Source organism: Sus scrofa, chromosome 5 (assembly GCF_054392235.1).
Source record: "Sus scrofa isolate SSC_HxYL_T2T_F1_AM1 chromosome 5, Sscrofa_HxYL_maternal_Yorkshire_Landrace_v2.0, whole genome shotgun sequence".
In the NCBI taxonomy this organism is placed as follows: Eukaryota; Metazoa; Chordata; class Mammalia; order Artiodactyla; family Suidae; genus Sus; species Sus scrofa.
The window spans coordinates 54,351,237-54,377,480 of NC_139387.1; the positions used below are offsets into that span (position 1 = coordinate 54,351,237).

Genomic DNA, 26,244 nt, shown 5'->3' on the forward strand with positions numbered 1-26,244 from the left:
CTTTATTTTAAGGTCTATTTTGTCTGATATGAGTATTGCTACTCCAGCTTTCTTTTGATTCCCGTTTGCATGGAATATTTTCTTCCATCCTCTCACTTTCAATGTGTATGTGTCCCTAGAAGTGAAGTGGGTCTCTTGAAGACAGCATATATATGGGTCTTGTTTTTGTATCCATTCAGTCAGTCTATGTCTTTTGGTTGGGGCTTTTAGTCCATTAACATTTAAGGTAATTATTTATATGTATGTTCTGATTGTTCTTACTGCCATTTTATTACTTGTTTTGTTTTTGTTTTTATTGCTCTTTTTTCTTCCTTTCTTCCCTTGTTCTCTCCTCTTGTGGTCTGATGACTATCTTTAGTGTTGTATTTGAGTGGATTTTTCTTATTTGTGTGTGTATCAATTGTAGATTTTTTGTTTGCAGTTACCCTGAAGTTTTTATATAGGAGTCTATATATATATATGAGATTGTTTTAAGTTGTTGGTCTTTTAATTTCAAGTGCATCTCTAGTGTCCTGCATTTGTACCCTCCTCACAATTTCTGATTTTGGTAGCATAATTATGTGTCAATGATTTCTTATCTTTACAGTATTTATGCCTTTACTGGTGATCCTTGTTATTTGTGGTATTTTTGTTTCTAATTGTGGTCTTTTCTGCCTAGAGAATTTCCTTTAGTATTTGTTGTAAAGCTGGTTTAGGGTTGCTGAATTCTCTTAACTTTTGCTTGTCTGTAAAGTTTTTGATTTCTCCTTCAAATCAGAATGAGAGCTTTGCTGGGTAAAGCAATCTTGGTTGGAGATTTTTTCCTTTCATCATGTTAAGCATATCATGCCACTCCCTTCTGGCCTGCAGAGTTTCTGCTGAAAAATCTGCTGATAACCTTATCCAGGTTCCCTTGCATGTTATTTGTTTCTCCTCACTAGCTGCATTCAATATTTTCTCTTTGTCTTTAATTTTGGTCAGTTTGTTTAATATGTGTCTTGTGGTGTATCTCCTTGGGTTTATTTTACATGGTACTTGTTGTGCTTCCTGAATTTGAGTGAGTGGTTCCTTTCCCATGTTAGGGAAGTTTTTGGCTCTTATCTCTTCGAGTATTTTTTCTGTCCCTTTCTCTCTCTCTTCTCCTTTTGGCACCCCTATAATATGGGATGTTGGTGTGTTTAATGTTGTCCCAGAGTTCTCTGAGACTGTCCTCATTTCTTTTCAATTTTTTTCTCTTTTCTGTTCCACATCCATGATTTCCACTAGTCTGTCCTCCACCTCACTTATTCATTCTTCTGCCTCCTGTATTCTACTGTTGGTTGCTTCTAATGATTTTTTTTTTTGTCTTTTTGCCATTTCTTGGGCTGCTCCCACGGCATATGGGAGGTTCCCAGGCTAGGGATCTAATTAGAGCTGTAGCTGCCAGCCTATGCCAGAGCCACAGCAACGCGGGATCCGAGCCGAGTCTGCAACCTACACCACAGCTCATGGCAATGCCGGATCATTAACCCACTGAGCAAGGGCAGGGATTGACCCAAAACCTCATGGTTCCTAGTCAGCTTCGTTAACCACTGCGCCATGATGGGAACTCCCTAATGAATTTTTTATTTCAGCTATTGTATTTTGCATCTCTTCTTGCTTAAGTTTTAAATCTTTTATTTATTTGCTCAATGTTTGCAGTAAATTACCAATCTTTGCCTCCAGTTTATTTCCAATGTCTGGCATCATCAGTCTAAAGCCTTTTTCCTGGAGGCTGATAATCTCCAGATCACTTAGCTATTTTTCTGAGGTTTTTCTTTGGTCCTTATCTGAGTTATAGTTCCCTGCCTCTTCATTTTTATAGTTTTTTGGTGTTGTGACCTTTTTGCAGAGTTGTAGCCTCTCTTACTTCTGATGTCTGCCCCTCTTGTGGCTGAAGTTGGTACAGCAGTTTGCTGTAGGCTTCCTGGTGGGAGGGACTGGTGCCTGCCACTGGTAGGTGGGGCTGATTCCTATCCTTCTGGTGAGTGGGGCTTTGTCTCTGGGTAAGAGTAGAAGTGGCTGTGTGCCTGGGGGGTCTTTAGGAATCTTTTTTACTGAAGGGTGGGGCTGTGATCCTGCCTGTATTATTGTTTGTCCTGGGGCTTCTCAGCACTGATGGGTGGAGCTGGATTTTCCAAAAATGGCTACCCCCAGAGAAACACATGCTGATGAATATTCCTGAAAGCTTTGCCTCCAATGTCCTTTGCCCAAAATGAGCCACAGTCACCCCCTGTTTTCCCAGGAGATCCTCCAAGAGCTGCAGTCAGGTCCAACCCAGATTCCTATGGAACCTATGTTTTGCCCTGGGAACCAGTACACATAAAAGGCTGTGTGCACCTTTCAAGAATGGGGTCTCTGTTTCCTCCAGTCCCATGGAACTCCTGCACACATGCCCACTGGCCTTCAATGCCAGATGCTCTAGGGTCTCTTCCTCCCAATGCCAGATCCCCAGGTGTGGGGATTTGACGTGCAGCTCAGAACTCTCACTCCTATAGGCAAGTCTCTGATACAGTTACTTTCAGTCTGTGGGCTACCCATCTGGCAGGTATGGGATTGCTTATATCATGTAATTGCCCCTCCTACCTCTTGATGTGGCCTCCTCTTTGCCTTCTGGAGTAGGATATCTTTTTGAAAGTTTTCAGTGCTTTTGGTTGAGGGTTGTTCAGCATTTGGTTGTAATTTTGTTGTTTTTATGAAAGAAGTTGAGCTTCAGTCCTTCTAGTCTACCATCTTAATCCTGCTTATCACTTGGGCAATTCTTAAAGTCTAACTGACAACTACAGATGATCCTTCTCTTCCTGGTTGTGGCAGAAAGCACGGGTCTTAGCTGCAAGACTAGAAGCTGATGACGTAGATAGAATCTTGCACTGAAACTGCACATAAAGGAAATCATGACGTTAATTGATTTCCACAGAAATCATCTGAGTGACCATCTGGGTTCTTGTCTGGGTACTTTCTGGCTCTTCTAAATCAAACGTCCTATATTCAGTTTCCTGTTAAGCTCCACCTTTAGTCATCCTCATACCTCGTTCAAAACTCCCTAGTCTGGCTTCAGGGGCAGCAAGTGGCCTTGAGGGACTGATCCTGCTGTGTAGCAAAGGAGAAAAAAGCAGCTACAGGACACGAGAGCCCCCACGTTGCCTTTCTGGATCATTTACTTTCACGTCATGCCAAATACTTCCAGAGTTAACTATTTTATTTTATTTTATTTTATTTATTTTATTTTTATCTTTTTAGGGTTGCTCCTTTGGCATATGGAGGTTCCTGGGCTAGGGGTCAAATCAGAGCTGTGGCCACTGGCTTATACCGCATCCACAGCAATGCAGGATCCGAGCTACATCTGCAACCTACACAACAGCTCACAGCAATGCCAGATCCGTAACCCACTCAGCAACGCCAGGGATCAAACCTGCACCCTCATGGATGTTAGATTCATTTCGCTGAGCCACAATGTGGAACTCCCAGAGTTAACTGCTGTAAATGTAGGACTTCAATGTGACACTTTGGGAGAAGACATTCCACAGCTAGATAAAGATGCTAAAAATTTGAACAGCATAACCTGTAAGCTGCACTGAGTACTCCAGCCTAGCTTCTGGAGGAATGGAAAAGGAGCAAATAGTTACCTGCCAGAAAAGAAAAAGGCCAGGTGACAAGCATGGGAGTGGCCCCACACTCCAGGTGGTTGTAAGACATATGGCCCCATGGCTGTGGCATGTGAACGATTGTGTCAAGCACAGACTGACTCCCTCCCACCTGGTCAGGTTAATGGATAACAATTTGAGTTATCAACTGGGGCTTTGTCTGGTAGGGCTGTCCGGGGTCCCTAACCTTTTCCATATGCCAGAGTGTCTGGAATTTGGGCTGATTAACACACGAAAGTCACAAAAGGACAGGCTTTTCGTGGAGCATAGTACCTTGGCTCTGTTGCTTCCTAAGCATCCCAGTCTGGGGATACTCTGTCCATGGGGGCTCCATATGTGGCTCCAAGGATCTTTCCTGTTCTCTTCATCTTAAACTGTAATATACAGGAAAATACATACAACAGCAAAACAGCTGCAAGATTCAAATAGCTATATCAGCAAAGGATACAGTGTTGGAGGATATCATTAAATCCAGGTTCAAGGCCAGCAGCCAGCACACCCACTCAGTTCCCAGGGCCAAGCCATTATGAGATGGAGCTCGTGGTCACAGTCCTTTGAAACTCAACTGCTCAGGAAATTCACACATTTTTGTTAGATTATTATTCTTCATTTAATGAGTTATTAAGTAGCTCCACTGAGTTCAGTTAGACACATGGTCCCCACCCTTCTGGAACTTCTTATATATTATGGTAAAATGAAAATGTCCTTCTCATCAGTTGGTTAAAAATTCCCAGAATCTTAGGCAAACTAGAGATAAAAATATATATATAGCAGTCTATGCCATGTTTATATTACCAAGGAGACAATTAAAAACATAGCCTGAAAAGACTATTTTCTCAAAAAATGAAAAATAGAACTTCCATATGATCTAGTAATTCCTCTTATGAATATTTATCCAAAGGAAATGAAAACACTAATTCAAAAAGATAGCTGCGCCCCCATGTTCACTGCAGCATTATTTACAATAGTTAAGTCATGGAAATAACCTAAATGTTCATTGACGAATGAATGGATAAAGAAATGTCACACACACAGACACACACACACACACTGACACATTATTCAGCCATAAAAAGAGAAGGAAATTCTGCCATTTGTGACAACATGGATGGACCTCAAGGGTATTATATTAAGTGAAATAAGTCAGACAAAGAAAGACAAATACTGTATGATCTCACCTATATGTGGAATCTTTAAAAAATGAGTTAATAGATTCAAAAAACAGGAGTTCCTGTTGTGGCTTAGTGGTTAATGAACCCAACTAGTATCCATGAGGACACAGATTTGACCCCTGGCCCTGCTCAGTGGGTTAAGGATCCAGCGTTGCTATTAGCTGTGGTATAGACATGACTTGGCTCTGGCATTGCTGTGGCTGTGGCATAGGCTGGCAGCTACAGCTTTGATTGGACCCCTAGCCTGGGAACCTCCATATGCCACAGGTGTGGCCCTACAAAGATAAATGACCAAAAAAAAAAAATAGATTCAAAGAAACAGATTGGTTGTCGCCAGAGCTGGGGTGGAGAGTGGGCAAAATGAATGTGGTCAAAAGGTACAAACTTCTAGTTATAAGATAAATAAGTAAATAAGTTCTGGAGATGTAAAGTATGGCATGGTGACTATATTCAATAAAACTGTGTGGTATATTTGGAAGTTGTTAAGAGAGTAGACCTTAAAATTCTCATCATAAGAAGAAAAACTTTTAACTTTGTATAGTGATGAAAGTTAACTAGACCTATTGTGATCATCATTTTGCAATATATGCATACATTGCATCGTTGTGTTGTGCACCAGCAATTATTATAATGTCATGTGTCAACTACATCTCAATTTTTTCAAAAAAAAGTAAGATCTAGTCCCATATCCATCCTTTAAAAAAAAAGAACACTTGTAATAAAGATGTTTCTAAGAAAAACAAAAAAAAAACATAGCCTGTCCATGCCCCACTTTCCAACCCTTCTCCACTTACTTACCTCTCTTTAGTGGTATCAGGGTCTTTGGATGGAGGATAAACCGAAACTCTCTAGATGCTTCTTCAGGTACAGGGGAAGATACCACCTAAATGTCTAGCAACATACAAACAGTAATAGTAACCATTTATGTGCTGTGTTGCACATTTACTCTGACAAGTTACTTCAGTTCATTTTACAAAAGCTTTTCATCAGTAGTCCATGAATCGTGAAGGAGAGAGTGAGGATCAGATGCCTCCTCAGTATGGCAAAGTCAGAGTATTGAAGAGCTGGGATTCTAACTCAAGCTTAGAGGACATGCCAGAGCCTCTGTGCCTTAACTAGCAGCATTATCTTGCCATCCAATAGGTGGCCCAATCTGTGCATTTTTATTCATTTACTTATTTATTTATTCATTTATTTTCTTTTTAGGGCCTCATCCACGGCATAGGGAAGTTCCCAGGCTTGGGGTCAAATCAGAGCTGCAGCCTATGACAGCCACAGCAATGCTAGATCTGAGCCACATCTGTAACTACAGCTCACAGCAACATCAGATCCTTAGCCCACTGAGTGAGGCCAGGGATCAAACCCGCATCCTCATGGATACTAGTCAGGTTCTTAACCTGCTGAGCCACAGTGGGAACTCCATGGGCATTTTTTTAAAAGAAAATTTTATAGAAATATATTGGTTCTAAAAGAGAATAACTAAGTATTTTCCTGCTCAGTATTTATTAATTTGGGAGGGGACATTAACTAAATGGTGTATACTTAGATTTGATAGATACAGAGGAGGCCCCCACAATTGTTAAGTATTATTGATCTGGAAAAACTCCTTGCTTCCTATAGGAAGCCTTTTTCCTCCTTTCTCAGAACAAATGTGTTTTCTTACCGCACTCCTTGATTCCTGCCAAGGGCCTGAACTTATGTCACATTTCTACAGGGGGAAAAAAATGGGCCAGGTGGGTTGATGAGTTGTTTTATATTAAATCTCTCAAAGCTTTTCAAATGAGTTACTCTCAGTTCTACGTTAACAACTTACTTTTCTTGAAAAAAATAAAATCAAGTCAAATCTAGATTTTCCAGAAAAATGGGGAATAAAAGTGTCATGACCTGAGGGATCTTAATCCCAGGGGCCTGATAAATTGGACACCTTCTGATACAAATGTGTTTCATGAGAAAGTCCATGGAACAGCATTCAGGCTTGTAAATATCTGCATTTTAATAGGATCCTCCTGAAAGTCAAACTTTTCTAGATCCAAATAATGGGACTGAAATAGTGGAGTGACCTGTGGTTGAGCTAATGTTTTGTGTAATAGTCTTCATTTTCCTAGGTGTTCATTTCACAACTTTAGTCTCCTTAAAACCCCAGTACTTTTTCTGATCTTCTCTTGCAGCTTATGACTTTTTCCTTATTTCACTGAGAAAATAAAAGCAATCAGAAGAGAACGTCCACAAATGTCAACCACATAATTGCATCTATCACCATGGATGCTGCCTTCCCTTCATTAACTAAGGATGAATTGTCTCTGCTTCTAAGTCCAAGCCCTGTCCTTTATCATCCTCTCTCATAAGCTCACAGACATCATTTAATCTCCTCTCTCCTGTATCAACATTTTTGCCTCTTCTACTGTACCATTTCTATCTGCATACAAAAATGCTGTAATTTCACCCATCTTTAAAACGAAAGAAAACAACAACCCAAAAATGCAGTTGACTTTATTTTCTTCTCTGACTGTGGCCATATCTCTCTATTCCTCTTTGTAGAAAATACCTCAAAAGACTTCTTTTTGTTCATCATTTCTTATACTCCTCCTCCTGTCTTCTCAATCCTGTTGCCCTCAAACTTTCATCTCTACCAATGATTGAAATAGCTCTTTTCAAAGTGACCAATAAACAAATTCACAGTTCTCTCTTACTTGGTCAATCTGTAACATTTAAACCAGTTGCTCCCCCTTTTCTTCACCTCCTTCACTTTGCTTCTAGGATGCCAAGCTCTTTGGCTATTGCTGTCTTTGATACTTCATTCTCATGTCCTCATTCATACCAGATGGCCTCAAGCTTGGCCCCTGTTCCTCTTCTGAATCCATATTCTCCTAGAGATGCCATCAAGTTTCATGGTTTTAAACACCATCTGGTATGAATGAGGACATGAGAATGAAGTATCAAAAAATAATTTACACTGAGTGTGGATATCCAGACCAGATCACTCTCCTTAACTCTAGTCTTGCATAACCAGACACCTGCTTGGCATCTTCCCACAGTTATTTCAGTCTTCTCGACCTTAACATAGCAAATTGACCCTGCCCTTCACATAGTCTTTCCTCTCTCAGTAAAAAGCAGCTTTATCCCCCCAACTTCTCAAAGCCAAAACTTTGAAGGCAGGATAAGGAGGACAAAAAAACAGTACCTATCTTATGGGCTTATTGCAAAGATTAAATGTGCCTGGCATACAGTTAGTACTATATAAACTTCTGTTAAATAATTATAATCAGTCATCATCTTTGGTTCTTCTCTTTCTCTCACACTGTATATCTCATCATCAACTAATCATGTTGGTTCTTCCTTAGAAATATGTATGAAACATGGTCTCTTCTCATCTCTCCCATGGCTCACACCCTGGTCTAAGCCACCATCGTCTCTTGCCTGGGTTATTGAAATAGTGTTTAACTGGTGTCCCAGCTTTTGCCTCTGCCCTCCTACAGTCAATCTCAACACAGTAGCCAGAGTATCCCTTTAAAACAGAAGTCATGTTGTATTAACTTTGCTCCAAATCCTTCAGTAGCTCCCATTTCATGCAGAGCAAAATCAAAGGTTTTAAAACACCCTGCAAGGCTCTTCATGCTCTACAAGTCACACTACTTCTACCTCTCTGAAGTCATCTCCATCATGTATCCCTTCCACCCCATGTGACACCACACACACAACCTTCATCCTCTTCTGTGTGTAGACCCAGACTGTTTCTTCCTATTCCTTTGTATGTTGTGTCTTCTCTCTGCCTGGGTTACTTTTTCCCAAGTTGGCTGCATGATCCTCTCCCTCATTCCCTACAGATGTACTAGATATCATCCTGTTAAAAAAGCTTTGGCTGTTCACTCCACATACCATGGTGACTGCCACCTCCACCATTCCCATTCCCCCTCTTTGCTTCTTTACAAGGTTTTTTAAAGCTCTTACAGACCAAACATCAGCAATTATTTGTTTAGTGGTTATCTCTCCCCCAAATGCAAACCCCACAAGGGCAGGACTTGGTTTTGTGTACTGCTGCATCTCCAATACCTAGAAGAGTGCTTGGCACAGAGCAGTTGCTCAATAAATATTGGTTGAAGAGTTAAAGGATGAAGCCTCATGACTAGTACAGTGGTCCATTTTCTCCCTCACAAGATTGGCTATAGTGTGCATCTAGCCCAAGGAACCCCATTCAGGAAAATTTCTGAAATGAAAATGATTTATTCTATGAATGTGAATTAAAGTTATCTAACTATATCTGATAAAGTCTGTTCAGCTTGTGACTACCCAACTGACACATTTCCCTTTTTACATAATGTGTCTCCCTCTCTCAAACTACCCTGAGGTCTTTTGATTAGCAATGAAGCTACAAGTGCCAAAAGTACCACCTAGTGGATGAGGGGCACAGCATGAGCAAAGGCTCAGAGATGAAAAACGGATACAAAAAACCTCTTTGAGGGCAAAAAGAGTAAATAAGAGAATATGTTGTAGCAACTTGAATGCCAGGCTATATATTATATAATCCATTGAACATCTTTAATTTCTGAAAGCTTTTGAATAAACTACTAAAAATTGGTTGTGCAATCTTAATGAGTTGTAACCCAAAGAGAACATAATAAAAATACATTTATTGGCTATAGCAGCTTCTACTGATAAGAATTAAATACCTTAGATTTTTTTAGTAAAATTATACCGAGGTATAATTTATGTACAATAAATTTACCTATTATAAACATACAATTAAATGATTGTGGTAAGTTTAGAGAATTGAGAAAGCATCATTACATTCACAGTTTGAAGAAATTCTCTTCTATTTTTAGTGTGTAGAGAGTTTTTAATCATAAATGGATATATTTTGTCAAATGATTTTTCTGCATCTATTGAGATGATCGTGTGGTGTTTGCCCTTTATATTTTAGATTGATTTTCAGATCTTGAACCAACTTTGGAATAAATCCTACCTTGTCTTCATTTTGTACGTTGCTGGTTTCAATTTGCTAAAACTGTCTTAATAATTGTCGTGTCTGTATTATAAAGGTTATTGGTCTGTAGTTTTCTTGTAATGTCTTTGTTCGACTTCAGTATCAGGGCCTCATAAAGTGAGTTGGGAAGTATTTTCTGGAAGATTTTCTGAGGAATTGTTATTACTTCTATAAATATTTGATAGATTTCACCAGTAAAATTCCCTGGGCCTGAGTTTGTCTTTGTGGGAAGATTTTTAATTACTAACTCAATTTCTTTATTTTTATAGATCTATCTCAATTTTCTATTTCTTCCTGAGTCAGTTTTGGTAATTTGCGTCTTTCCAGGAATTTGTTTATTTCATCTAAATTGTTGAAATATTAGCATAGAGTTGTTTATAAAATTCACTTTTAATCCTTTTAATTTCTGTAGAGTTGGTAGTGATGTCCTCTATTTTATTCCTGATTTTATAATCTGTGTTTTCTCTCTTTATTTTGGTCAGTCTAGCTAAAGATTTGTCAATTTTACTGATCGATTTAAGAAAAAATTCTCAACTTTTGGTTCCATGAATTCCGTTGCTAAACTGTTTTCTTTTTCATTGATTTCTACTCTAAGATTTATTATTTACATTTTTCTCTTTACCTTTTTGTTTGCTTTTCTTTTTCTGGTTTCTTAAAGTTAAAGCTTTGGTTATGGATTTAAAGCCTTTCTTCTTTTCTGATACAGGTTTTTAAAACTATAAATTTCCCTCAGATACTTTAGCTGAATCTTTTAATTTTTTAAAATTTTAATTATATTTTTGGTTTTGGTTTCATTAAGTTAAAATATTTTCTATTTTCATGTGATTTCTTCTTTGAACCATGTATTTATTATTTAGAAGTATGTTGTTTGGTTTCCCAATATTTGGGAATTTTCCAGATTTCTTTCTTGTTGATTTCTAATTCTGATGTGATTGGAGGGTATATTTTGTATTATCTTAATTAATTTAAATATATTGAGATTTGTTTTTGTCCCAGCATATGGTCACTCCCGGTCTAACCATATTTGCTTGAAAGAATGTGCATTCTGCAGTTGTTGGGTAGAATGTCTCCATATGTTGGTTAGGTTGAGTTGGTTGGTAGAGCTGTCAAGTCTTCTGTATGCTTACTAGGTTTTTTGTTTGTTTGTTTTTTGTTTCTTTTTGTTTTTTTGCCTAGTATTTCTATCAATTATTGAGAATGATGAATTGAAATCCCTAACTATAATTGTTGAGTTGTCTAATCCCTTTCAATTCGTTAGATTTTATTTCATGCAATTTGGGGCTCTATTGTTAGGTGAATTTACATGTACAAGTATTTTATCTTCCTGACGTAATGACACAGAGGTCTTGCCATTTTCTATTTTTAAGATTGTATTGTTTTGTCTTCCTAGTTATTGCCTCAACTCCTTAGAATTTGGATAGGGTTAATAATATCTATCAAGTTAGATTATCATAACAATTAATAAGTAAAATGGAAAAAATCAGCACAGTGCTAAGCTTGTAAGCAGATATGCAATAAATGTTAAGCCCTTTCTCATGTCCCTTTCTCTTTATGTTGTGGGATGTGGGTACAAAGTTGGCTTTGAAAACAATTCTAAAAAGAGCAATATAGGGAGTTCCTGTTGTGGCTCAGTGGTTAAAGACTCCAACTAGAAACCATGAGGTTACGGGTTCGATCCCTGGCCTTGCTCGGGGGGTTAAGGATCCGGCATTGCTGTAAGCTGTGGTGTAGGTTGCAGACGTGGCTTGGATCCAGTGTTGCTGTGGCTCTGGCGTAGGCCAGTGGCTACAGCTCCGATTGGACCCCTAGCCTGGGAACCTCTATATGCCATGGGTGCAGCCCTAGAAAATGCAAAAAGACAAAAGGTAAATAAATAAACAAATAAAAAGAGCAATATCTTGTTTCATTTTGTTTCTAGTGTTTATACTCCATAGTATAGTAGCATAAAGGGCAGCAGGCAAACTGATAGCTGAGAGCATGGCTTTATTTTTCATCACTATAAGCTTCTGGAAGCAAAATAGTATATCACTTTATTAGTTTCTGTACAATTTTTGCACACTATATCTTTCAATAAATACAAAATCCACCAAACTTTCTTGGGCAACTGTTGCTAGAGGTACCTCTCTCTAGGTGAGAAAACTAAAAAAACAAAGTGGGGAAATATTTACTACATAACTTAAGAAAATTAAAAATTAAAATTAAATAACAGTTACCCTTAATGTGAAAAGAATTGTTTCTAATGGGGAAGAAAATAAGTAAAGGCATGGGGTGTGTGAGAGCTTCTGGATACTGGCAATGCATTAAAAAAAAATCTTTGTGTTTGTTATCTATGCATTCACTTTACTATTATTGGTTAAACTGAATATTTACACTTTATGTGTTTTTATTAGTGTTTTATATTCTAGAATTTAAAAGCTAAAAATAAATAATTTTCTTCAAATTGGTTACTTAAGTGCTGAGAGGGAGATGAGCTACAGTCCTTGACTAATAATAATTATAGCTCTCATTTAGTAAGAGTGTATTACTAACAGGTATCATGAACAGAGCTTTACACCCACAATCTCATTTAGCCTGCCATGTACAGAATTATCAGCCATGTAATATTAAAATCATTCTAAGATAAGGACACTGGGAAACTGAAAAGTTAATCACTTGCCTATTCATTCACAAAGAGGAAATTAGAGATTAAAATTAGGTAGGAATTAAAATTCAGGAGTGTCTAATTTCAACACTGGTTCTCTTTCTTGTGGGACTGTTACCAATCCGTGATTATCACACTGACAGAGTTTTCCAGGAAAATGTACTTTATACAGTTATCTTTGATTTATTTTTTCTAATAAATAGAAAAATAGTATTCAAGTGTTTGCTAAAAAATCCTAGGTTGACTGCCATTTCACAGCTTTGAGGGCTAGTTCAAATTGAAGTGAAAGAATATTTCTACAGAGAAAGTAGATTCCTGCAATTTTTTCACATTATTGAATGACTGGATAATTTTATGGTATTATGAAAGATAATTTTTTGTCAAGAAGAAAAAAAACTCTATGCAAGAAAGTCATCGTCCAATGCAAAGTAAACTAGACTGACAATTTTTTGAGAAATTGATGACATGCAATTCAACATAGTATCCATTTGACCTTAATACTAGGAACTCTCCCTCAAAGAGCCAAGAAATTATGACACCGGACCTGCAGAAAAGAATACTTAATGCTAACCCATTATTTGGCACTGCTGTGAAAAACACTCCTATTTACATAATTGCAATTTGTTGGTTTTCAGCTTTTAGAATAAACATATTTAAATCACAAAAAAGTAAACATGATAACAATAGTAATAAAAATAGCAGTATTTATTGAGTACTTACCATCATTAATATAATTACTATGTGCTAGTCACTCTTCTAAGTGCTTTATATGCATTGTCATGTATTCCTCACAACACTGTGAAATAGGAACTGTTTTTCTGTCTCTAAAATACATATGAGGAAACTGAGTCAAAGAGAGATTACTTTGCTTGCCCAAATTTAATTAACTAATGTTAAGTAGAAACAGGTTCAAGAGTAACCAGTCTGCTACAGACTCTATTCTCATAACCACAACACTATGACTATTACAGAACAAAATGTAAAGGTTTTTAACCTTTAAAAGGTGAAAGTGAATGGATGGCTGATAAAAACTAGGATTCAGGAGACAGAGAAACCGGGGTTAAGGAAACAGCAAGGGTGACTTCATCTTGCTTGGTTAACATATTAGTTTTCTACTGCTGCATGAGAAAGTGCCAAAGACTTAGCAGCTTAAAACATTACCCATTTATTATCTCATATTTTTTGTAGGCCGGAAGTCTTGGTGTAGATTGGTTGGATTTCTGCTCAGTCTCACCAGGCTGAAATCAAGGAGTCAGCCAGTCTGCAAAGTGATTTTAGGCTGGGGTTCTCTTCCAAGCTCACTTGTTATGGCAGATTTCAATTCCTTTTGGTTGTAGGATTGGCCTTTGTAGACTACTCAACAGGCAGTTCACAGCATGGCTTTTTGCTTTCTTTCAGGCCAGGAGAAGAGCATCTTTCTGTGGCTTCACCTTCTTTTAAATGAATCACCCAATTAAGTCAGGCCCACCCAGGAAGTCTCCCTTTTGATTAACTCAAATTCAACTAATTAGTAACCTATTCACAGGGGTGATAAATCCTCACATTTACAAGTCCTGCATACACTTAAGAGAAAATGAATATTGAGGGTGTGCAACCCAGGGAATAGAAATTTTAGGAATTCCCCTTGTGACACACTGGAAATGAATCCAACTAGTATCCATAAGGATGTGGTTTCGATCCCTGGCCTTGCTCAGTGAGTCAGGGATTCGGCATTGCCATAAGCTGTGATGTAGGTCTCAGATGTGGCTCCGATCCCACACTGCTATGGCTGTGGCTATGGCGTAGGCCAGCAACTGCAGCTCCAATTCTACCCCTAGCCTGGAAACTTCCATATGCTGCAGGTATGGCCCTAAGAGATTACTTGGAAAACTAAAAATAGAATTACCATTTGATCCAGCAATCCCACTCCTGGGCATCTATCCAAAAAAAAAACCATGACTCGAAAAGATACATGTACTCCAATGTTGCAGCACTATATGCAATAGCCAAACATAGAAACAACCTAAATGCCCATTGACAGGGGAGTGGATAAAGAAGATGTGGTACATATACACAATGGAATATTACTCAGCCATTAAAAGGGAAGAAATAACAGGATTGATGGACCAACAACATGGATGGACCTAGAAATTATCATGCTAAGTGAAGTCAGTCAGACAGTGAGACACCAACATCAAATGCTATCACTTACATGTGAAATCTAAAAAATGGATGCAATGAACTTCTTTGCAGAACAGATACTGACTCACAGACTTAGAAAAACTTGTTTTCCAAATGAGACAGGTTGGGCAGTTGGGGGATGTGCTGGGGGTTTGGGATGGAAATGCCATAAAATTGGGTTGTGATGATCATTGTACAACTATAAATGTAATAAAATTCACCAAATAATCATTTCAAAAAAAAGACAAATAAATAAATAAGAAGCATTGAAGTCAGAAAGGGTTAATGTGGCTACCTCTGAGGAGGAGAGAGAAGTAGAATCAGCTTTCAGTCTAAACTTGTCTGTACCACTGGATTTTTCATATTAGGTCCATTTATTGAGATAAAAAATATTGAAGAGTTTATAGTGTTTTCAGTGAGTGAAGAATCAATGATTTCTATATCGTTAGTACTAATGCTTTACCAGCCAAGATGACCTGGATAGTATCCACCTTTTTTCAAAGAAGTCATATGTACTAAACAATGAAGTAAGTACTACAATTTCCCTGTTGCCACCTTCTCCTGCTATCTCACAGCTACTTTTACTACTTTATTTATTTATTCAGGGCAGCACATGCAACATATGGAAGTTCCAGGGCTAGGAATAAAATTAGAGCTGCAGATGAGGCCTACACCTCAGCCACAGCAACACCAGATCCATGCCATATCTGTGACCAAAGCCACAGCCACAGCTACATGGGATCCAAACTGCATCTGCGACCTACACTGCAGCTTGCAGCAACACCAGATCCTTAACCCACTGAGTGAGGCCAGGGATCAAACCCACATCCTTATGAACACTCTGTCAAGTTCTTAACCCACTGAGCCACAACAGGAACTCCCAACAGTTACTTTTTTTACAAAGCCAGCAAGTATTAATTTAGATGGCTTTTTAAAATAGGTTTCCTATGGCTGCTCTAACAAATAGCCACAAACTGGGTGGCATAAAACAAAAGGGATTTAGTCTCTCACAATTTGGGAGGCCAAATTGTGAAGCCCGTTTCACCACACCAAAATCAAGGCCTTAGCAGGCTTGCACTCCTTCCAGAGGCTCTCAGTAAGAACACATTCCTTGACTCTCTCAGCTCCAGTTGCTGCCAGCAGTCCTTAGCTTGTGGCCACACCCGACTAACCTCTGCCTCAGTGCTCGCACTGTCTTCTCTGTCTGCATCAAACCTCCCTCTCCTCTCTTATAGGAACACATGTGAATATGTTTAGGGCCCACCTGGATAATGTTGGATAAACTCCCCATCCAAGAGCTTTAGCTTCATCACATCTACAAAGTCTTTTTTTTTTTTTTTTGCCATATAAGGTAATGTTCATAGGCTCCAGGGATTAGAACATAAATCTCTGTTGGGGGCCAATGTTCAGTCTCCCCTATTTCTGTCCTTTAGAACTTTAATCATTGAGCGAACTTCCAATGTCTACTCAAATGAAAACTATTTCTAAGGTAAAGATAAAACTTAAAAATTTAACTTGTGGAGGGCTCTGAGTCATCATCGTGAAAGCAAAATATGTAATGGCAAGATGTATCTACATTTTCTGGAGTTAAGCATTTTGCTTAATTATCGTAGCTTCTCCTGCTATTTTATGCATACTCTACCTATCTTTTAAAATATTTGACTTCTTTTCCTTACTCCTTTAAAATATTTTGTCCTCATTATGTCTTCAAATTGGCAAAGGTTTAATATGATGAACTGATTAAATATATATCTACAAGTAATTCATGGTTTCATTTATCCTTCATTAATAGTGACTCTATTCAAGTCCATTATAATTTTTCTTCAGACATTAACTTTATTTCATAAAAACGTTTGTGTTTGACTTCTGTACATATTTGCTTTAGACAACAAGTAATTCTGAGGATATGCAGTCTCTGTTTACTTGTAGTCTGAAAAATGCCTCTAATCACTAGGTGTTTAAAACTTCCATCCTTTTACAAGAATAGCCTTATGTAATTTTAGCCATATTAGACATATTCCCAGGTCGTAATAAAAATTACCTCCCTTCTCTATCAGATTTTCCTTTCCTCTCATTAAGATTCTTGGAAGGAAGGAAGGAAAGAAGGAAAGAAGGAAGGAAGGAAAGAAAGAAAGGGAAAGAGAGAAAGAAAGAAAGAGAGAAACAAAGAATAGAGGAAGGAAAGAAAGGAGGAATGGAGGAAATAAGGGAGGAAAGAAAAGAATGAAGGGGAAAAAAGAAGGGAAGAAGGCAGGAAGGAAGGAAAGAAAGGAAGAAAGAAAGGAAGAAAGAAAGAAAGGAAGAAAGAAAGACAGAAGGAAAGAAAGAAAGAAAGAAAGAAAGAAAGAAAGAAAGAAAGAAAGAAAGAAAGAAAGAAAGAAAGGAAGGAAGGAAGGAAGGAAGGAAGGAAGAAAGGAAGAAAGGAAGAAAGGAAGAAAGAAAAATAAGTGACACTGAAAAGGAATATTTGAAGGAGTTTCATCAGCCAACATCCCAAACTTTACTTTGTTCAAGTCCTTTCATTGACTGGGTCTTCCAGCTTGATGCCAACATCCTGGAACAAAGAGAAACCATTGTGGTTAAACAATGAGTGAAACTCAAGGTTCTCATCTGGATCTCAGAGGGAGACCTGGTACTCTCTGCAAATGTGGATAAACCACGCCACTTGTAAATTACTGGTTATTGATTTCTTAAACTAAGTCGTGCCTTCTCTTCATAGACATGTAAGCCCTGGGGACTTAGTAGGGAAGCCATCTAGCTTTCTCCCCCCTGTCGTGTCCCTGTTCTAGCCATAACAAAATATCTTAAGAGTTGGCTTTGAAAGATTAACGTTCCCCATGACTTGTGTGCGGATGGCTCTGTTCCATTTTGGGTATTAAGTTTATAAAAGGGCTTCAAGGAAACATTTGCCTTATTTTCCAACCTAGCCCTTCCTCTTTCACTTCTGAGAAAGTTTTCATCCTTCTAAATATTAAGTCTAAGGTAATGTCCAATTATAAAAACATAAAACATTTTCATAACCCAAACTCGGTGTTTACCCTAATTACCTATCTTCCGTGTGTGTGTGTGTGTGTGTGTGTGTGTGTGTGTGTGTGTGTGTACCTATGGGTGTGTCATATATGGGGATGGAAACAGTGTTAAACTTCTTGTTGCTGCACTTCTTACGAACACTCCATGGGCTCCCAAACTTTTCCCTGGCCTAAAATCCCCTCTGGGATCTGACCCCAGCTTACCTCCTCACCCACCCATCTGGTAGCAGCCCGCCCCTCTGACACACTGATCAAGCTTCCCTCAGTTTCTTTCTCTTTCTCTGGTTGTCTGGCCTCATTCCTGGGCTTGAATTCTTGCTATTCCTTCTGCCTTGAATGCTTCCCCCCGCCCTAGATCATTGCACGGCTTCTTTCTTCTCCTTACTGAAGGGCCCAGATCAAATGGTATGTCCTGAAAGAGGTCTTCCCTTTTCCTCTCAAGGTTGCCCTGGCCCCTCACTCTCTCCCATAAGACTCTTCTTCTAAAATATAAAATGTTCTATTTATTTGCTTGTACTTCCATTGTCTCTTTCTCCCACATGACTGTAAGCTTTGTTGATCTCTACACATTCAGCTCCTAGAATGATGACTAACCCAAAGTAAGTGTTCAACACACATTTATTGAAGTATTAAATCTTTTCCTTTTCCTTTTTTTTTTTTTTTTTGTCTTTGTCTTTTCTAGGGCCACACCCACGGCATATGGAGGTTCCCAGGCTAGGGGTCTAATCAGCTACAGCCGCTGGCCTACACCACAGCCATAGCAACGTGGGATCTGAGCCGCGTCGGTGACCTACATACACCACAGCTCATGGCAATGCCGGATCCTTAACCCACTGAGCGAGGTCAGGCCTCTCCCAGCTCCCCCGGCCCTCATGGTTCCTAGTCAGATTCATTAACCACTGAGCCACAATGGGAACTCCTTTTCCTCTTATCCTGGGTTTTTAATCTATGACCAAGAGACACAGGTGTTCTGGAAAACCTCAGAGCATTCAAAGATCTATGGATCCAGTTATAATAAAAGGCACCCTGGGGCAGAAGACCTGGGAAGGACTTGGAGGGCTAAGATCTTGAATCCTGGGCAATTTGGCCATGAAAGCTAATACCTCCCCTTATATTCACCATATTCATTGCCATCCACCCACATTTCAGCTGGCCTAGAACAGCCAAAAAACATCTTCCCCCAAAGACCTTTGGAATATGGAGTACATAGATAATTTAATGATACAGGTGCCATTGGCCATTTATAAGCGGTGATCTTTGGGACAGTGTAATTAAGCAAGTGGGGAAGACGGCACACACCCCAACAGCTACATTACGAGCTCCCTGCCCTGTTCCCACCCTACAAGGGGCCGCTTTGCTGAGTCACTCTGCGTGGGGGTAAGGTTAGGCAGGGGAGCCAGCGGCGGGGCAGCTCCTTCTGGAGCTGTGTTTTTCTTGTCTCAGAAGAGGAGAGCTGAAATGGAAACTTTCTAGCTAAACAAAATTGGAAGCTGGGAAGCAGGGATGGTGGAGGTCCTGTCTTTCTGCCCCAGGCTGATTTACTCTCATTATTGCTCAACTTGAGTTAGCTTAAAAGCAGACAGATTGTCTTTGCAGCCTTTCCCCTCCTCCTTTAAGTAGGTATCCAAAAGTCTAGAAATCGATATAATTGAAAGTTAATGAAAGGAAAGTTTAGCAGCTGCATCGTATTTCATGCCATTCTTTCCTTCTCCTCGGTCAGGCCTCTCCCAGCTCCCCCGGCCCTCTGTTGTATTGCCAAGGGCACCGCATGGAGCTGAGGAGTCTGTTCTGAGGCTGTGGCAGGCTTCCCCATGGTTGACTTCACATTAGTCACTTACTTGACAGGAGATAAGGGGAGCCCGGTCCTTTTTGCACGTGGAGCAGCTGAAGAATGCTTCTGACTGTTCTGGCAACACTGACTAAAGATGGTGCTTGTTTCTGTCTTACCTGCTGACTCCAGAGTCCAGTGTTTTTAGCTCAAAGTTGCCTGTTTGATTTCTCTGTCAAATACAGTGGGGAAGGATAATCCTGATTGCTGTGGAAGGAGTTTAGACCTTCGCCTGCTTCTCCTGTCATTGCACGTGTTGTGTGTTTGCACTGGTGGTTGTGCAAAAGACAGAGAGGGAAAATCAGAAGCAACGGAAGGTTCTCCTGCATCACGGTTCCATTAGCATCATCTGGGATTCCCACATTATTGCTTTTCTTCCCAATATAAAATGGCCCTCAGGTTCTATTGGTGTCAGGCCAATTAATTGCCATTGGTAATTTCTGTAAGCTCTCCCCCCTGCTTTTCTGTGTGGTGTGATATTTTTTGAGAGGTCCACTGCAATCCCATTGAAGGCAGAAGGATTGGCACGACTGGAGGATCGATGATTTGATGAAGGAGAGAAACCTCTCACGACTTGCACATCAAACCTTTTCATGCATCTAGAAGGCTGGCTCGGCAATCCTGGTGTTCTTTGAAAGTGTCAGCATAGAGGTCCCCAGACTACACGTCCAGGTTGGCAAAGGATATCACTGAAGGTGTGGGAAGGGGCCTGGGAAGAAATAGCCAATGTATATTGACCAAGGAGCGTTCTAAAAGTCACCCCACATATGAAGATGTGAGGTTGGTGGGACTGTCATTCCCTGTTGCAGATCTGATGCCACCTTGAGAAAACTCAGTGTGTGTTAGTTGCAGAGAGGCTTCTTATAGTAACCAGAGATCAGACTTTGATCTAAAAGTTTGAAGGCTACCAGAAATTTCTCTAAGAAAGCACATTTTGGGAATTGCTGCCTATTTTGGATGTTAATGTGAGCAAGCATGCCTGGATGGTTAAAGCCGGGTTTAGGGAAAGAGAAAAGAGTCCTCCTGGTCCAGTCAAGCCATAGCTGTGTTGCTTTCCTGAGCACTTGGTCAGACATAGTAAGACAGTTCCCCTTCCTCTTCCATCTTTGGCCTATATTTTCAGATTCAAGTCAGGCTGGGAAGCAGAGTTGATAATAGGTAATGCCAATAATATGCATAGATTGAGCCTTTAGAATATTCCAGGCACTGTTTCTCATGCAATCTTCACAAGGCCCCTGTGAGGAAGGTTCTCTTAGCACTCACATTTTATGGATGAAAGAACTTAGGTACAGAGTAGTTAAGGAATTTGTCCAAATGTCTAGAGCTAGTAAATGGTAGCAAAACCTAGACTTGGACCCTTAGCAATATGACTGGTTCTGGAGTCTATTTTCAACAAAGGCCCATGGATGCTCCCCTGAGAATTCCAGTCACCAATGTCCTATAACCACCAGCAAGTGCACATTCTCAGAGGGGCTGCTTAGGTCCATCCCTCAGTGTTCCCCAGCTGTGCCTAGAGCTACATCTCTTCAGGTGGGCTCTCAGGTCCCCCCAAATTACCCTTTCCTTTCCTCTGCTCACTTGGGATCATTGAGGTTGGGAGCATATAAATAACTTATTTTATTATTTTATTTTATTTTTTAAATGTAGAAGAGGGAGTTCCTGTTGTAGCTCAGTGGAAGCAAATCCAACTAGTATCCTTGGCCTCACTCAGTGGGTTAAGTATCCGGCGTGGCCATGTGCTGTGGTGTAGGTCTGCAGATGTGGGCTTGGATCCCGAGTTGCTGTGGCTATGGTGTAGGCCGGCAGCTGGAGCTCTGATTCGACTCCTAGCCTGGGAAATTCCATATGCCATGGGTGTAGCCCTTAAAAAAAAAAAAAAGGAAACGAAAAAATGTAGAAGCGATGTCCTGGGATATATCACAAAAAGGAATGTGGGGTTTTCACCCTGTCTCGGGACATAGCAAGACCTTGCCTCATCTCCTTGAGAATATTGAGCAGGGGTTTCCAGTTTGTTGAGGTCAGAGTATGTGTCATTGCAGATCCCAACCAAACAGTAACATATGGCAAAAAGTAAAGGAAATAGAGAGAGGGAGAAGAACTTATGGAAGAAGAGGAGGAGGAAGGAGGAGGAGGAGAAGAGGAAGAAGAGGAGGAGGAAGAAGAAGAATGAGGAGGAGGAAGAAGAAGATGAGGAGGAGGAAGAAGGAGGAGGAGAAGAAGGAGGCGGAAAAGAAGAAGAGAAGGAGGAGGAAGAAGGACTTGTGCCAGAACAATAATGTTAGAGAGAGAGCAAGGTTGAACCCAATAACCTTGAACAAGTCACTTACTCTCTTTTGGCCTCAGTTACCTCTTCCGTAAAAGAGGCAAGTTAGATGAGAGCTTTCCTTCCAGCTCTAATGCAATGCAATGATTTTAAGATAAGTTAAATGCTAAGGAAAAAGGTTTGAGAGTAAACTAACTAAACTGTAAAATATTTTGTTTTCCTTTTCGTGTCTTTTCTTATTACAATAAAACAAATGTAAGAAATATTTTATGCTGTAAATAACAAGACTCAATATCAAGAGAACTTGATCGTGGACAAACACTTCTGCTCTTTTGATTTGTGTCCAGGGCAGCAGCTGCACTTGGAGAAAAACGTGTAGATGTAGGGTATGGACGGGAGCATAATCTGGACATCAAAGGAAAGAAATACTCTCTCTAAAAAAACACCTGAAAATCTGACTTCATTTTTTAAAAAATAACCCACCTGAAGCCTCATTCCTCTGAAAAAGGTACGTAGACCTTCAGTAAATCCTAGGTTTCCACAAAACACAGTGTAAAAATCCTGGTGATTCTCTAAGAGTTCCTCATATATGTATTCACTCTGATCATCCAACACTTGCATCTGGAACTGCTTTTGTAGAATAGGAGGAAAGGGCTCAAAACTCTTCAGGCAGACAGCCTATCCCAGCCCCAGCCCCGCCCTGGTTGTGGTGCATCTTCCTCTGCATCAAAGAAAAGCAGCTGAAGAGAGTAAACTCTGGGCAGGAGGGGAGGCAGTTTGGAATCAAGGGTGGAGTTGGCTCCACAGTCATAGGTCTACTACTCTTGGAGCAATGGGTGTGGCTTGGAGTGTCTGCTCGTGGGCAGATGAGATCCCATTACATTTTTCCTAAAGGCCAGGAAGGCATCCTCCCCGCCACCCCCAATGGGATAGTTTGCTCATGTCTGTGCTTAATTTCTATTTTTAATTCATAGGCATGCTGTGAATCTAAATCTCATCTATCTAACCCTTTAAGGTCCCCAAGATGTCAATTTATAGAACTCTGCTTTTAGGTTTGGACAGAGGAGGCTTGCATTTTAAGCCTTACTTCCGGCACCAGCCCTTCCCGTGCCCTCTGGTGCAGGCAAGGTGGCCTGGTAAGAACAGCTTGGGAAAGGTCCTCTGTGGGTTTTCTCTCTTGGATTCTAAGGCTGACCCTGGCTACTAGACATGGATTCCCCCAATTCAAAGATCCCAGTTTTCTCTGGGCCATCTTGGTGTCACACAGAGGTACCTACCAGGACTTTGCCAAGGTCCTGTTCCTGCATGGAGCCTGGTGTTGGACAAGGGGCTCGGAGATGGTGGATGGATAGGAAGAAAGCCATTCTGCCAGGAGTCACATGTATCTGTGCAAACACTTTATTCATAAACCCACCAGTGTCTCCAAAGCAGAGATGGTAGGTCATCCTCCCCAATGTGTCTTGGTCACTGTTGGAAGTTCTCTGTAACATTTTACACCCTTCAAGGCTATGTGAGGTTTTTCTTACACTTTCGAGTACCCTGTATCTGTGGGGGTAGAGGGGTGGCCCATGGGGTGGCTCTGGCTCTAAAAGTCTCACTCTGGTCCTGGTGTGTCACCCCGCAGGTCAATGAGCCTCAGGCTTCTCATGTGCCAGAGCATCAAAGCCTAGTGCTTACCCACCGAGTCAGGTTCATGGCTGGAAAATAAACAGAAAAATATCATCTGAGTTGCACTTCCCATGTCATCAAGGAGCAGAAGGATCACTGTTTTGTACTTAGGCTCCAGAAGATAGGAACTATTAATTTGGGTGTCTCTACACAGGGCTTTGCTATAGGAATTACAGGTGCTACCATTGTTTTCCTGGGTTCCTGATGTGCCTCTGAATTTCAGTTTGTTGCAGTTTATATGCATCATCATTGTCATCATCAGTTCCATAACATTGACCACAGGCACTGTTCTAAATCTACTACAGATAACCATTTATTCATTCCATCATTGGTTTATTCTTCACACAAACCCTGCTGTTATCCTTCAGATAAAGAAACTGAGGCAATGAGTGGAGGGAGGGGTTGCCCAAGGCCACACACTGGAATTCAACATAATTCTAGAACCATGTTCTTCATGACCATAATATATGGCCTCTCAAATTCATATATACACTGAATTCAAAGGGTCCTTAAAAATAGCATTCTGGGATTTTCCAAATCTAGTTAAACAGGACTGTGTTTTTGCATATTCTTTTCATGCATATACCTAAAACGTGTAGTCTAACCTTAAGGATTTTTTTCACTAAATTTTATTTTTATTGCTACCTTGAAGTAATAATTTGATATCTTAAACCTACTTGCATATGAAGTTCCCAGGCTAATAAGGGCTGTAGCCACTGGCCTACACCACAGCCATAGCAACGCAGGATCTGAGCCACGTCTGCGACCTATGCCATAGCTCACAGCAACACTGGATCCTCAACCCACTGAGCGAGGCCAAGGATTGAACCCTCAACATCATGGTTCCTAGTCAGATTCGTTAACCACAGGAACTCCCTCTCAGACCTACTCTTATCTACTTCCCTACTTTTGATTCTGTCTCGAAAATTCCCCAAGCCAGGAGTACATTTAGAGATAGGATAGGCCAGGGCACACATAAAAGGGGCCAATGACAACACTAAAAATCTGTTGGCTTGGTAAATTCCCATGATTTCCAGTTGAAAGAATTTCTTTTTCTCATAAATTTTGGGTAGGATTTGAATAAAGCCATTGTAGATCAAGAGTTGTATACTATGTTACTAATAAGCTTCAGATAAGATTATTTCATTTTCTGGAGGGATAGAGATCCTACAATTTCCCTTGGTAAGTTCTTCTATATCTTACACATCCAAAGTTAGGAATGTCATTCTAATATGTATTCTAAATCCTTCCTACATAGCAAGTTAGCATTAAAAAGGAAGATGGGTTTGTAATGACACTGCTGTGAGCTGTATTCAAGCGGCCTTTTGAGTTGTTTTTGCAGTAAAAGTAGTCCCCACCCATTTTTGGATGCAGGTTGTGTTCTCATAAAATGGAAATTCTCTGATTTTCTCATGTGAGGTAGACTTGAACTCCACTTTGTCTCCTGGAAATAAACCATAAGAAGCAATTTTTTTTTTTCCTATTTCAAGGTTAGTGGGACTTTAAAATTACATGCCCTAAAATGTCCCCCTGTAATGTAGGCAAGAAGCTGAGCTTCAGAGATCCTTGTGGAAACCACTCTTCTTAAGGCAACATGGAAGCCCCCTTTCAGCCTCAGCCTTTTCTAACTCAGTGAGCTGAATAGGCTGAGCCCTGGAGCACATCCGCACACGAGATTTAGCATAGCAACATTTCTTATATGCTTTGTTTGGCGGCTGCTGTCCAGAGATCCACACATTGAACTGGGTGGACCAGTACCTCCCCCCCTCCCTAGGCTTCCCGGGTCTGTTTCACAAGGCTGTTGGAGATAGCTGCACTTCACCAAGTTCAGGGAGAGATCCTTTTTGAAAGCTTGGCTGAGGGCTCACATGTCGCCGAGCAGGGACAGAAACGTGCTTCCACTGAAACTAATCACATAGCTGGTCCCAGGTGAGAAAATGTCTGCTGCAGAAAGAAGTGAGTAAGAGCCTTGAGGGATCCTTGAAAGACTATGAGGTCCATGGGGAAGAGAAAGCAAGCTGGAGCAGGCTGTCCTCCTCTTTCTCTCCCGCCTCTCCCCAGGGCTGCTCTGGCAGCAGAGCCAGATGGAAATGTCACCTAAGGCACAATATTCGTCCTGGTCGACACCCCTGCCTTATACAGTGAAAGCTCCTTGGCAACACCATGCAGAGGTTCTCCTCATTTTTAATTGAATCCTAAGAGGTATATATGTATATTTTTTTCTAGAGGTGTCAGTGTAAAGTAATTACTAGAATCCCCAACAGGGCTCATCAGAGATGAGAAGACCTTATCCAATAGGTTCCTGTCATCCTGCCCATCCAGGGCAGTGATCACAGTTCTTGGCATTGTGGGCTGTTAACAGGAGCCTTGAAGTAAACCTCTGCCCAGCTAGATAAGAGAAACGGATTTCAGCGCGTGGGTATCTCTCCTTGGTGACCCAGACACCTTCCATTTTCATCAGCTGTTTATCAAAATCAGATTAGTAAAAGTATCATCAGGTCAGAATTGTTTATGCGTGTCTCAATCTTGAATTACAAATGACTTTCGGATGCCGCTTAAGCCAAATACTGTGACCTATTTGTGATGAACCAAGCTTTGTATTTCCGGCACCTCGCCCTAAACTTAAAATCCCCCCAAGACCACAGTCGTTAAGTCTCATTGTCGATGATTGATCTGAGTGAGATAGGTGAGGCTCACTCTGTGGGGGCTGTGGCTATGCGGTGAACAGATTCCATCTCTGTGATAAGTCAGAAGTCACTAATGGGTTATTCTGAGCTCTCCCAAGTAGAAGACAATGGAGCCTTTAGTAGGTTGTGCAGTTACGTAAGACATCTCTTTCCAAACAAAGAGGAGGGCAGGAC

The 26,244-nt window shown here is 40.4% G+C and overlaps 1 long non-coding RNA gene across 1 annotated transcript in view; it reads left to right on the forward strand.

Annotated features, from left to right (window-relative positions):
- LOC146403370 (uncharacterized) overlaps positions 1-24,898 on the forward strand; it is a 33,898-nt gene extending 9,000 nt beyond the window's left edge. Inside the window, exons 2-3 of the long non-coding RNA XR_014845448.1 lie at positions 22,101-22,223; positions 23,340-24,898. This is a non-coding gene — a long non-coding RNA (uncharacterized LOC146403370). The remainder of the gene's footprint in view (positions 1-22,100; positions 22,224-23,339) is intronic.
- Positions 24,899-26,244: the final 1,346 nt, after the last annotated feature.